Consider the following 13,202-nt stretch of genomic DNA (forward strand, 5'->3'; position numbering starts at 1 on the left):
GGAGGTGGTTCAAGCACCTACATTGAACACCTTCAAGAGTAAACTGGATACTTATCTTGCTGGGATCCTATGACCCCAGCTGACTTCCTGCCCTTTGGGCAGGGGGCTGGACTCGATCTCCCGAGATCCCTTCCAGCCCTAATGTCTATGAAATCTATGAAACATTGGGTAATTGACTTTAAAGGACTTTAAGCTGCAGGGGCAGACAAATCTTCCTAGAGCCAACACGTAATCAGCCAGTATCTGATGTCAATATTTATGCTAAGATCTTCTGTATTTCAAGGTCCAAAGTATTCAATGTTAGAGTTCTACACCTATGCGCCTGAACTATTCAAATCAATTATTCAACCGAAATGAAACCCAGAGGAACACCACGAGTGATTCTCAACCTTTCTAGGCTGGAGGCATCCCTCAATAATCTTGAGACACTCTGTTGAAAATGCCATCTCCCAGTTTTCACTCATTTTTTGAATGCAGAACAATGTTCTCAGTGGTGGCAAATGACAGAATAAGGAGCTATGGTCTCAAGTTGCAACAAGAGAAGTTTAGGTTAGATATTAGGAAAAGGTTTCTCACTAAGAAGGTAGTAAAACACTGCAACAGGTCACCCAGAAAGGTTGTAGGATCTCCGTTAGGGCTGTGCAAAATTACTGTTTTGATTTGGTTTCAGATTCGGCCATTTCGGAGGACAGTAATTTGTTTCAGTGTTTCAAATCACTGACCTGTTTTGTTTCAGCCAAATCTGTTTCGGAGATTCAGCTCTGCTGAATCTGTTTTGAATGGTCTGTAAGGGAAGCTTTGCACAGCCCTACCTAGCCGGGCGGGGCTTGGGGCCAAGGGCGCCAGCGGGAAGCAGGACGGGACCATGGGTGGCTCATTCAGGAGAGGGGGAGGGCCGAAGCCCTCCATGCAGGCAACGAGACCCCCATACGGATTCCTGATCCATGTCACGTCAGGTCGCAGGGCAGGGAAGCAGAGCAAAGTGGTGAGCAAGCCTGCTGGTCCCTGCCATGTGACTCAACTCCACAGAGAGGAGATCCATGCTGTGGTCTCCTCACTGTCGCTGCCCCAGCAACGTGGGGCTATGCGGGGCAGACAACAGTGGCAAGGAGACCCCAGCGTGGATCTCTGCTCCCTGCAGAGCCAGGTCACACGGCAGGACAGTGCTAGTCCCTGCTGCGCGACCTGGCTCCACAGGGAGCAGAGATCTGGGGCTGCATGGGGCAGACAGCAGTGGGGAGGAGACCACAGCAGAATTTCTGCTCCCTGTAGAGCCAGGTCACATGGCAGGGATTCCCCAGCCTCGGGTTCAATTCTCCATCTCTCTGATCATTCCCCCAGCTCTTCCCAGGGGGCGCAAGCCCCCTGATGTGCATGTGGGGTTTCAGCAGGCTGCTGCTGCTGCAGGCTGGGGCCAGCAACAGCACCACAGTCTTCCCAGTGCTCAGAACAGGCTGTACCAAGCAGCTACTACTGCCCCACGCTGCTGAAACCCTGCACACAGATCGGGGGACTTGCACCCCCCAGGAAGAGCTGGGGAAGTGATCAGGAAGCTGGGGAATCAAAACGGGAGCTAGATGTCAGTATCAGAGCAAACCTTACCTCCCTCTTCTTAGTTTTTGTTTCCCTGCAAGCCTGGTTGCAAAACTCCAAAATTCTCCAACACATTTCAGAGCCTTGTTTCAATTCAGGTTCAGTGTTTTGGACACCACAACGGCCCAGAACACCTCTGAAATAAAACAGCTGCTAAAATTTCACACAGCCTTAATCTCCATCCTTAAGACCTGGGTAGACAAAGCCTTGACTGGGATGATACAGTTGAGATGGTCCTGCTTGGAGCAAGGGGTTGGACTAGACCTCCTGAAGTCCCTTCCAACCTTAATTATCCATGATCCTATGAACAGAGTAATTCTTCCATTGCAAAGAACTCAGAAAGACCACAAGAAGTCAGAACATTTTAAACACTACAGATTCCTACTTGAAATCTTTGAGTTTATCTGATGAGTGATGTCTGCACACTTAACAGTATTAATATTTGAGTGGCACCCTGAAGCACCCTTGAAAGGATCTCAAGGCACCCTGGAATAGCATATGAAAGGAAAAAGGAAGGAGAGAAGCTACATGACCTTAAATACTCCTATGCCATCACAACTACACACAGTAAAGGAATGGACAGCTCTTTGAAAATTACCTACTTTCCCTTCTCTTGTCCAGCTGGGACGCCTAACTGGAGTGTACTTTCTCTTGTTCAGAACTATCAGCAGGAACAGTAGCCTGCCAGTCCAAGCTTCTCTTCTCTGCTCCCAGGACACTCAGCTCAACTTCATCATCATAGATAGGGAGCAGGAACAAAGTGGTAATGTGGAACATTCCCCTCAGAATATCAGATAGCCTTCTTATGAATAGAAACACCTGGGGAGAGAGAAAAAGAATAACAATAATGAAAAGTAAAATACAGGAAATACATAAAAAGAAAAGGATACAATATCCCATCACTGTTACCATGAGATGGACACAATGAGAAAGACACAAGCATCTTCTTCCCACATGCAATTTAAATGGGTGGCTATATAAAAGAACAACGCAAAAAGGATCATGAAAAAACCTTGGATTTGGATATGCCAAAAAGCCTCCCCTTTCTCTTATGCCCAAGTCTATGCAAATGGTTTTAACCTGGAATATATTTTCTTCCAATAGTCAATACTGCATAACTACTTGCATTCTCCAAACCTACCATACTTTCCTCATTGTCTCATTTTTCAAGAGTAAACCCATGCAAAACCTTCATAATTACTAGTAATTCTGTTGGAAGATGTTTTGCAAGAGTCTTTAAACTGATTCAGTAAAAAGCTGAGATGTGCTTTCAAGAAGCTGCTTTTGAGTAAGAGCAAAACAAAAGCAAAGACACAGAATGAATTAATACAAGTACAATTCACAAAGCTGAACAGAAGTACCAGGAAGAGAAAGAGAATGATTAAGTTTTGAAAATAAGTTCCAAGAGGAAAAACAGTCCTGAATCTTTATTTTTAGTATCCTACCCTACTGAGGCATAAAACAAATTTATGGCTTGAAGACATGCTGCAGTAGCATTGGGTGAAGCAGTGGGGGCTCAGCTCACTCAGATGAAATTAAAAGAAGTAGATGGTTTACTAGTTAGATAAGGGCCTGACCTCTAGGTCATCTGTTTAATTCCAGAACAGATCAATTATCATCACAGAGATGTTCAGTGAACTTAAATGAGCGTGTAGTGGATAATGTCCCCTTCAGATAACCATCACAGTTTCAACTGAAAAAAAAACTGGACGATCAGCTGAGCTGGAGATCACAGGGTGCTGACAAAAGAACTTAGAATGTATAGGACTTATCAGTATGCACCCCAGTCAGAGTTGAGGCCTAAGATATTTACTGGTTAAATAGTTGTGCACAGAAAGAATTCATCAGTAGAAAAGACAGTCTAGTTTAACAATTTAAAGGACTGTAAATTAAATTCTAATGTAAAAACAAGTCAGGAAAAGTTCTAAGGAGATAACAGGAGAAGCTATGCAAGCTGCTACCCAATTGGTATGGCAATCTGAAAACTAGTTGTACAGGCTCAAAAAAGGGTTCAGAAAAGTTTTCTCCACAAGCAGGGCATGGATCTTAAACACTATGGTACAGCAGTGTTAGAGTGATGCTGTAGCCTTGATGGTCCAGAAATTATGAGGGGTTTTGTGAATAGTAACTTCTTTTGAACCAACTACATGGTTGGGGTGAATTCAAAAAACTTTCAAATGCAAACAAAAGGCATTTTTCAACCTGCCTTCAAAAGTTTGCCTAACTTTATCTCAAGCATGCAGTTGGTCCAATAAAAGATATTGCTCAAAAATCCTTGCCAACAATATATGCCATAAGTATGGCTTGGCAGAATTTTTTTTTTTTTTAAATAATTTTGACAGATAACGTCATTTTTTATTTTTAAGCATTTATTTAAATTTTTATCCATTTAAATTTTCAGGATTGTGCACAATTAGAAGTATGTGGGGTGTACGAGTGCTGCCAGCTGAGTGGCAGAGCTGTTATCAGTCCCAGCTCCACTTGCCCGCAGTTCCCTCATCCGCTTTGTCACTTTCTCTTCCTTTGTTCCCAGTCCCCTGCGTTTTCTGGGAGCTGCAGTCCAAACTAGTCAACCTCCTCCTCCTCCTCCTCCAAGCTTGTCATCTGGCTATCCAGTAAGGAGGCTCTGGCCGGGGAGGCTCCCGGCGACCTCAGGGCATTTTTCCTTAGTGTCCTTCGCGCACGTCTCGGGCAGAGTACCACTGGGCTAGTAGCTGCCGGCAAGCTCCCTCAGTTTGCGAGCCGGTGGGCACTGTCTGGGGTGCTCTGCTCCGTGTCCCCCGGGGAAGCACTAGTTTTGACCCTATGACCCGCACAAGCACACCCTGTTTTCTCTTTTGTTGTCCCCCGTAAGTTATTGGTGTTTTTAAGGCACTGGTCACCCTACCCAGTGGCACCCCCCCCTTGCAGTTTTAGGCTTTTAACTTTTTAAAGCTTTTAGCCTTTTATATAAACTGCATGAAGAACATCGAGCGCCGGATGCCATTTTGACGACCCATCCCTGCAATTTTAGTTGATGTCATCACGGCACTGGTCACCACCGCCAGAACAGCACCATGCAGCGGCGATGATGGCCAGGCTGGACCTGCCCCGCTAGGGGTGCAACACTGGACTGTCTCTGGGCTCCCGCGAGGGATCCAGAGGACGTAGTGAACTCGGCCGCCGACTGCCAGCAACCCCCAGATCCAGCGGCACATCCGCAACCTGAGGACATCAATAGTCCAAACTAGTCAGCACACTTCTGCTCCCCCTGTCATCACACACTCAGTCAGCTATCATTTTTCTTATGTCCTCATTCTATAAATTTCAATTATTAATGATGGAAATATTTTCTGTTGGTCTGTGAGTGTGAGGTGATATCAAAGTTTATTGATAAAAATCTAATTTTACCAAGCCCAGGTATATATTACACCATATTCATTACACTAACCAAGAAGCTTGCACAGCTACTATCTTTGCTATACATACTCTACCGATATACACGGTGTTAGTCTTCACATCATGAAACCGTGGCTGACTTCAGTAAATCCTAAATTAATCCAGCACTGCATTCATTTAAGAATGATTAACATTTTATATTTCCATAATTAACCACTACAGGCAACCCCCACTTAATGCTGTTCCGCTTAGCACTATTTTGCTATAATGCTCATTTTAAATTGATACCTGATTTCACTTAGCACTCAGCGAGTTTCGTTATAAACACTTGTGGTCACCATCTCAGGTCATTAAAACAATTGCGGTTGCCATCTTGGGTCATCAAATACTTTCAGTTTCACTTAACACTCATTTTTTCAGGAACCAATTAAGAGTGCTAAGCGGGGGTTGCCTGTAGTTGTAATCACATTTCTCTCTTTTTGTTTTTTATTTGGCAAGACATATTTCTAAGTAGAAACATACTATGACGCAGAGAGAAATCTGTAGGAGATTCTAGCTGAAAACCTTTATTCTTTTTTAAAAGTGACCACAAACACTCAAAAGGACTTTTTTCTTTAATAATATCTTTCTTCATTAACTTTGAATGACATAGGTTTCTTCCTCTTCCCTCTGTATTTCAGAAATTCTGAGATGTCAGGAGTTGCAGTCAGAATCAAAGTCAGGAAGTAAACTCTTATTTAAGCAGTTTACTGCAATGTTTTCTATAAACCATATTCTCTTCAATGCTTCAAGAGTTTGGTTTTTTGTTTGTTTGGTTTTTTGAAAAACACAATCAACTTTAGTTGGGAAAAATATAACCAAATACTTACAGATGTTTATATTTCTATCCCTGTGAGTAGTTAAGTTCCCACCCAATACTATTGCCAATAATTGGCATACAAAAACCAGCAGTTGCAAGAGAATGCTCTAAAAATGGGGCTTTTAAAAGTGCAAAGAGAAAAGTAAACAGCATGGGCTATAATGTTCCAATTGCTAGGGATACTTTTATGGTGTGGCAGAAGGGGAAAGATTATAAATTGCTGCCTAGAAGAGATTTAAATGTTGACTACTTGCTTTTAAATGCTAGCACACACAGGGTTTGAAAGCAATTAAAAGCCTGTGTTCTATAACACATGTTTCTAACACAGTTAAAGAGCCATGTTCCCAAGCTTATATGGGGAAACAGAGAGCTAGCGCTGAACACAGCTGCAGTGTGGCACGCACTAAGCCACTCCGCCAAAAATTTCCCTACCAGTAGAACCCACAACAGGAGTTCAAACATTGATCATACTCCAAGCAGCTGCAGCTATTTTTTAAAGCCATCACAACATCTAACCCTGCAGAGCCAACTGGGGATTTAGTTGGGACAGAAAAATGCCCTGCAATGAAGCAGATTTGAAAACTTATTTTCCCACACACCTTTTCAGCGTACTTGGTTTTGAGTTTGCCATAGCATAAGTCACTTTTCAAGCTGTTCTACACAGCAGTGCAAACTTTTAACAGTTATAGAGAATTGTCTAACTAGTTGTATATAGACACAAGACTCTTACAAATTACCATTCTGGTGATTTCTTGAAGTGTTGTGGGGTAACTATAGCAGTGGAAGAAATAGAAGCACCTATGTAGATTCTTTGGGATATCATTAACTCACTGAATCCAGTTTTTAAGTGTTAATGAGTCATCTCAAAAGTGCCCTGCACAAAAGTATCTCAAAAAGAAACTAAAAATAAACCTCTGGTGGCAGAATTGTTGGGAAGGAAGTTTAGATCAGTACTGCTCTTGTTTGAAAGTTGTGAACACTTGTTTAAGCTGATATCATAATATGACTAAAGTAAATATTTAAGGATGCCAGGAAGTCCTAACACAATTGAAAGCTTTTTCAAAAACCACAGTTTTCTGAAGAGGAGCTTGCAGTCTAAATAGACAGAATAGAGATGGAAGTCAGGGAATAGAATAGCAGGGAATAACACAGCAACAGGTCTGTAAAAGTTACTACAAACTGTTTTAGAGGGTCAGGCTTTAGGAAGTAGAGATGAAGACAAGGGAAGGGTGACAGACATAGAAGAAAGATGGGAGAAAAGGCTGATTCAGTAAGGCTTTAGAGAAGGGTTTAGGATCAGAACATACAGCCACTGAGCGCAGCCAGCCTGGACTCCACTATCAATGCTGGTCCTGCCCACTGTTTCTGGTTGCAGTCAATGGATGCTACTTCCTAAATTCCTTTTGCCCCAGGGTTTAGAATTTCTCTCTCCTCCAATCCCACAAGAGGTAGCAGAGGGATGGTAACGACTGATCCCAGTGCTCCTATCTCTGATGGTGGCTACAGAAAGTAGTATTCCCAGCTGGATCCTATCTTCCCTATCCCTCCTCAGTTTTTCAGTGACTGGTGCTCCTGGGGGCTACTGCAATCATGGTTAAAATCAGGAATTATAACAACCAAAATCCTTGCACAATGCATCTTTGGATATGAAGCACCCAACTATGCAGAGTTTACAATCTGCATACACCAGAAAGCATGAGCATCCTTCACTGTCAAATGAAAGATGTCCATCTTACAGAGAGAAGACTACATCTTAGGTGGTGGCAGCACATGGGACAGGAGCAGCACCTAGAGCAGAGGCAGGCAATTATTTTGGGAAGAGGGCTGCTTACTGAGTTTCGGCAAGCCATTGAGGGCCACATGACAGGCAGCTCAGGGCAGATAAATGTTAATTTTCTAAATTTTTTAGGGGCCCCGCAGGCTGGATAGAATGGCCTAGTGGGCCACGTTCAGCCCCCAGGCCGCATTTTTCCCACCCCTGTGCTAGTCTGAAGTCAGGTAGAAGGCAGGACAGTATCTTACAGTCTAGACTTTAAAATTGATACCCCACCCTGACTTCTGCACAATTTATTTGATGCAACTCATTGACACCCACAGCCACTGACACCAAAACTTTAGAGTAGATTTTTATTCAGGCATAACTGGGCAGTTATGCTCCTTCACCTAAGGGCACTGTATTTAAAGAAGGTGGAGCAGATGGTGTTCTTAGAAAACATCAGGGCTTGTGACAACAATGAAACAGGCTTCAGTGTTGCATCCAGCATCAGGATCCATAGGCCTCTCCAACACTGTCACAGTCTTATGTGAGGGACCCATCCAGGCAACCCCCACTTAATGCGGTTTCAATTAGCGCTATTTTGCTATAGCGCTCATTTAAAATTGATAGCTGGTTTCACTGAGCGCTCGACCATTTTCGCTGTAGTGCTCTGTGGAATCAGGGAGTTTTAGCAGGAAGGTGGGGAGAAGCAGCGGTGGCAACAACAGTAGCAGCAAGTGCGGTGAGTGGCAGCGAGTGGGGGTAGGCGTGAGCATGGTGAGGTGGGAAGAAGCCAGGCATGGCTAGTGAACACAGACTGGTGGGGCAGTGGAGTGTCCCATGGCGGGGGTGGTGGGGGTTTACAGATGGCTGGCACATAGCAGGGATGCTGCAAACCCCGCTACTCCCGGCCAGCTGCAAACATCCACCCCGTTCCTGTGGTATGCTCCACCGCCTGAGTTCACCAGTCAAAGCAGCAGAGATGGTGAGGAGTGCGGGGCCTGCGCCTGTGCCCAGGGCCAACGGGGGCCTGCACCCAGGGTAGGGCTGCAGGAATGAGGCCCAGGGCCAGGGCTGGCAGGGGCCCACGCCTAGAGCAGGACAGCAGGAGTGCCAGTTGCATAGGGCCTGCATTGGTGCCTGGGACAAGGGCCAGGAGGGGCCCAGAATGAGGCAGCAGGAATGCAGGCCTGGGCTGGCATGTGAGACTGGAGTGGCCAGCAGGCTAATGGGGAGAGATGGTGGCAGCAAGAAGCGGTGGTAACCAATTACCTATATTTACATTCATTCCTACAGGCAAATGGATTTCACTTAGCACAGTTTTGCTTAGTGCTTGGTTTTTCTGGAACCATTTAAGAGCACTAAGCGGGGGTTGCTTGTATTTATGTTGTGTGTTGTATAGCACAGAACTTGTTATGTCAATATAAGTAAGAATTGGAAAAGGTAAGAATACAAGGCTCCTGGAAACCCAGCACACCATTGATACCACAACAGTAATATTAAAACAATCAGCTAAAGGGGAACTTGGTCAGCAACATATCAAAACACTACTCTTAACCCTTACTTCATTGTACGAAGACCACCATCCTCCCCTTCCAAGAACCTTAGCAAGTGCTCTTAAAATGTGCCTGGAAGGTTGCTAAAAATCAAGCCATTTCAGACAAATGTGGGAAACAAATTGCCAAAATCTAGGTGCTCTCCCAGAAAACACCAGGCCAGTAATACCCTCTCCTCCATAACAAAAGGGATCCAATGCAAAAGAGCCTTCTGACTACAGCGTGGAACTTGGGAAGCAACAAGTCTCAGCCCATGTAGGGCTTTTTAGTATACAAACAACAACTTAAATAGATCTGAAGACCACTGCAGATCCTGGAGCACAGATGTTCCCAACAAAGCACCTCAGTCAACAAGCAAGGTGCTGCACTTTGCTTCAGTCTACAAGTAGCACACTGCCAATAATTTTGCCACTGATTTAAGTGCTTCAAGATTAGATAATAGTAACGTTCCCTCCAGAAAAGAGCCTTCTGACCAGCTGCAGTTGATAAAAATAAACTAGTTCACTACTACAGTGATTAACAAGTAGCAGCTGGGGGCCTAACTCAACTCTTCAGCAATAAAACATAGTAACTAATAGTGAATCTGCTCTCTCAAGCACTTCTATTACTTCCCTAATCTGCCAGCATTATCTCCATCTTACCTCAAGTCAAGCTTCAGCCAGTTTGCAAAAAATCTCGTCACAATCTCAGTTTGACACCAAGGTGCTGAACTGCATCACTGCAGTCAGATGAAAGCATACCAAGCGGCATTTGTATAGGCCACTCTTCAAGCCACTTTAGCAAATCTACTAATGGCCTAACACACACAGTGAACAGGAAGGGTGACAAGAACAGCGTTTGGAAGCTCCTTGGGAAGATAAACTGCCCACAGGTGAATAAGCAATACCTTATGATCAATGCTATAGAAGGCAGTTGATTAACAGTACCAGAACATGCACACTTGATCTTTACTGCTCACAGGAAGAGATTGCCAGCCAGTACAGCCCCCATGCCAAAGCCAAGTCTATAGCCAAATTAACACAGGTAAAGAAAGTCAAAGGATACTGCAGGAGCGTTCGTTGTAGCTGTGTTGGTCCAAGGACATAGGCAGACTAGATTCTTTGGATAAATCTGATAACTTTTATTAGATCAATCAAAATAGTTGGAAAAATTCTTCTTTGCAAGTTTTGTGCACAAAACACCCTTCACCCGTCAGCACTAAGATACTGCAGGAATTCTTACCACAGTACTCTCCACCAGCAGACCCAAGAAAAGAAGACAGGACATGGATTAACATTAGGTAAATTGCCAGAATCAAGTAATGACTTTGAACAAAAGCTGCCCTAATGCCTCCTTCAAGAAGAAAGAAGGTTGTCTCTTTTTAAGAGGCACTTGGACCATCTCCACAAGCAAGTAATTTACTACTTGCCACTGGCCTTCACCTCCTATGAAAGATAAGGAACAAAGGCTTTGGAACAAAAGTTCTTTTCCTATTATGAAAGAATAAAAAATGCCAATTCTTTTAGTGAGAACTTGTACTCCAACTAAGAAAAAATATATATTTTACATACATGTACAACCTCCCCTCACAGTACCATCAAGATATGAGCACAGAAGACAGGCTTTGCAGCCAGAAAGTTGTGGATGTGTGTGACATCTAAGAACCTTAAATTGTATTACATGAAGAAAATGAGCATAGCTTCTGCTTTTCCTGCATTGAAAAATAAACATATGCTTTTCTGGAAAAAGGGGTGTCATATGGCCAACTGTCACATTCAAATTTTATTTATGTACACTGCATATTCCCAACTGTCAAGTTTGTGTTACTGCAAGACTCCCACTTCTGACTCGTTTTTACTACAAAGTGAAGTGTAAAAGTGCTTGCTGAGACCAGAATTGGACATTTTATAAGTACAATATTTTCAGTCTGAGACTTACTTTTGGTTATTTTTAAAATAATTGTATACCTTTAAATGCAAGACAGTATTGTTAACCACTTAAACATCAACACACTCTTAACTCTACAAACCCCAATCCTGCAAAGGTTTCCCTGCATGTGAGCGGCCCCTTTAACTTATCTGACTTTACAGGACTCTAGGAAGAAAAGTAGCAGTTTAGTTTGCAGCTTGCAGGCCAGGTTATTTGGATAGATGCAATATCCTTTACTAGATCTACTAAATAAGTGGAAAAAGGTTATTTGCAAGCTTTTGGGCACAAACACCCTTTGTCAGGCATTGGGAGACTTTTGGGCTGAAACAGTGGCCTCTGGTGAAATTACTATTGATCACTTTAATCTTTAGGGTCTACTGACTGTGTGTACCTTATACACTACCATCAGCACAGCACATGCAGCAGCAACAAGTCTATCAGTGTTCAAATAAGCAGAATGGGATACTCCAAGTGCAACACTTTCATAAACATGGGACTTGTGTGAGGGCCCTGCCATGCATCCAAATGAAAGCTGCCTAGAAACCAGCTAGGGGGTTGTTACACATTTTCAAGCATTACATTCAGAGCTGGTTGGCTGTTTTTATAGCTGGTTGGACATTTTTATGTCATGATCATGACTTGGCATACGGGGGCTGGCCTAAATTCATTGCGCTGTTCACCAGCAAATTGCATGACTGTACCTTTGCACGTGGGGCTGGTTTACATTCACTGCGTGGATGACCTGAGAGTTATACGCTCATTGCTTGGCACATGGGGCCCATCTAAATGTACTGCACAACCCCCCAGTCAGGGTGGGAATTATGGGGGAGCTAAGCCCCCGCATAAGAGACAAGAGCTCCGCTGTAAGATTTGAAAATCATAACCTGGAGGGGGTCTCCTGATTATCCCTTCCAATAAATCGCTTTAAAATTTTTTGCAGCGCCCCCCCGAGTCAACGTGTAGTTCGACCCCTACCCCCAGGGAATCGCGCAATGTATGCAAGGTGTGGCAGGGGCCCAAGTCTCCATCGGTACGGCGGGGCGGGGGCCGCGACGTGCTGCGGCCAGAAGAGACATTACAGGAGGCGCCGGGCTCAGCTCCTAGCAGACCAGAGCCCGCGGCTGAGAGGGAAACAATAGCTGCAAAGTGAGTCAGAGCCGAGGGCCGGCAGCTGTTAACCCTGCAAAGCAGGAGCGGAACTGCGAGGCAGCCCGGGCCGGGCCCGGAGGGAAAAACCCAGGCTCCCCCGAACACAGCCCTTACAACTACGGGGCAGGACGGGGGGATCCCTCCCACCCCCGCTGCAGCTCATGTCTCACCTCGGCCAAGTCGCTGCGAGCTGCCCCAGGAGGGAGGAGGCGGCGGCGACAGTTGCGAAGGGGCGCCGCGCGCTTGCCCCGCTTGGGAGAGGACCGGCCAGGGGCTCCCGGCGGCGGCGGCCCGGGCTGGGAGGCGGGAGTCGAACGCTGGCCCGCGACGCTCCACGCCCCGCCCCTGCACGCGGACACGCCCGCTGCCGGACAGGCCCCGCCTCCAACAGAGGGATTCCATGGAGGGGCCGGAGCTCCTCCGGAAACCTCTGAAGCCCGCCCTCCCGGTGAGCGGCGCTTAGAGGGGAGGGGCCCCCAGCGGTCGCTATGAAGGGGAGCTAGGCTGCCCTGCGTGGCAGGAGCCTCTGCCCAGGGTCTTGGCTGAGAACGGGGCCTGAACCCAGGGGCACTCGGGCTCATCACAAAGGCAGCCTCCCGGCACCTGCCCCGGGGCTGGTTGGTAGCAGAAGGGGGCTTTTTGATGCTGCCGTCCTGCCCCAATAGGCCCTGGCGCCCCAGAAGGGCATCGCAGCATACTGGGAGTCCCATCTCCCAAGTGTGCCCCTCACTGCCACAGACCCAGCTTCCTCTGAGGAGCGGGGAACTCACTCCCTCACCCCCTTCTCCTCCAAGCACTGCTGGGTTCCTTCCCTCAGCTGAGGAAAGCTTCTGATGTAACTATCTATCTAGCTATCTCTATACAGAGTAACCAAAACATATGTGTGTGTATATAATAGCTATCTGTCTAGCTAGTTATTACACACACACACACACACACACACACACACACGCTTTGGCTACTAGATAGATAGATGCACAGGGGTGATGTGTAGGAGATGCAT

At 45.6% G+C, this 13,202-nt stretch overlaps 1 protein-coding gene and 1 long non-coding RNA gene across 4 annotated transcripts in view; one reads left to right on the top strand and one right to left on the bottom strand.

Moving 5' to 3' along the window:
• Nucleotides 1–11,625, top strand: part of LOC109322026 — a 19,587-nt gene extending 7,962 nt beyond the window's left edge. The window contains exon 3 of the long non-coding RNA XR_002104283.1: nucleotides 11,557–11,625. This is a non-coding gene — a long non-coding RNA (uncharacterized LOC109322026). The remainder of the gene's footprint in view (nucleotides 1–11,556) is intronic.
• The window catches only part of AFF1 (AF4/FMR2 family member 1), a 207,482-nt gene extending 195,089 nt beyond the window's left edge, over nucleotides 1–12,393 (bottom strand). For 2 of the 3 annotated variants that reach the window (XM_019552822.1, XM_019552827.1), the window contains exons 1-2: nucleotides 12,370–12,393; nucleotides 2,196–2,412 (exon numbers count right to left, since the gene is read on the bottom strand). The gene's annotated coding sequence lies outside the window, so the exon portion shown is untranslated. Of the gene's footprint in view, nucleotides 1–2,191; nucleotides 2,413–12,369 lie in introns of all 3 variants that reach the window. The other variant, XM_019552823.1, reaches the window with a different exon arrangement.
• Between the last annotated feature and the right edge of the window lie 809 nt (nucleotides 12,394–13,202).

Source organism: Crocodylus porosus, unplaced genomic scaffold (assembly GCF_001723895.1).
Source record: "Crocodylus porosus isolate Cpor-Errol unplaced genomic scaffold, CroPor_comp1, whole genome shotgun sequence".
In the NCBI taxonomy this organism is placed as follows: Eukaryota; Metazoa; Chordata; order Crocodylia; family Crocodylidae; genus Crocodylus; species Crocodylus porosus.